Source organism: Centruroides sculpturatus, unplaced genomic scaffold (genome assembly GCF_000671375.1).
Source record: "Centruroides sculpturatus isolate CEXI.00-Female unplaced genomic scaffold, Cexi_2.0 scaffold2813, whole genome shotgun sequence".
Taxonomy (NCBI): Eukaryota; Metazoa; Arthropoda; class Arachnida; order Scorpiones; family Buthidae; genus Centruroides; species Centruroides sculpturatus.
The window spans coordinates 15,581-16,298 of record NW_019387155.1 but is presented as its reverse complement, the minus strand read 5'-3'; positions in this window follow the sequence as shown (position 1 = coordinate 16,298).

Sequence of the window (718 nt, the reverse complement as noted above, 5' to 3'; positions counted from 1 at the left end):
ATCCAAGAAACATTCACGAAGAGACGAACATTATCGGATCTGTGTATTGTACCTTGTATCAAAAGAAAAGTAAAAAAAAAGTTTCTTCTGTATAAATAAATTCAAAGTAAACTAATTCTTTCTACTTCTATGACTTTACTTGTGTAAAATCTGTTTGTATCCTTGTCTACTTGTATCTTGTCTTGTTTATTAACAGGACTTGTTATACTGGTGTAGTTTCCAATTAGCACATATAGGAGATCTTAGTCAAAAGTCAAATCAAAATATCTTTAATACATAAAAGGAATTCAGTGTAATTATACAGTCATCTACATACCTGTTATCATTTTCGACAGAACAGAGATGAGTGAAGAATCAATAATGAAACAAGCAAATCAAACAAATTATACAGTTTGAAATAGAAAGAGAAAAAATAGTAGAAATTATTTAGACAGTATATACAAAGAAAAGATGTTAGACTAGAGCAGTGTTTTTCAACCTTCTTGAATACGCGACCCCTTTACAAGTTAAAAAATTCTGGCGACCCCCCAGGGCCATATTAAAACTATATCAGTGATTCTAAAAACTACGTATTTAATTTTCTTTCTTTAAATATCGATCGAAAAACCAATTGTACTGTAAAATAAACAGGCACAGCCTTCTCACTGAAATTCTAGATTTTTTTATTGTAGTGTAGGACCTACAAACACTTGTCTTTTTCTTTCACCCGCGACCCCCC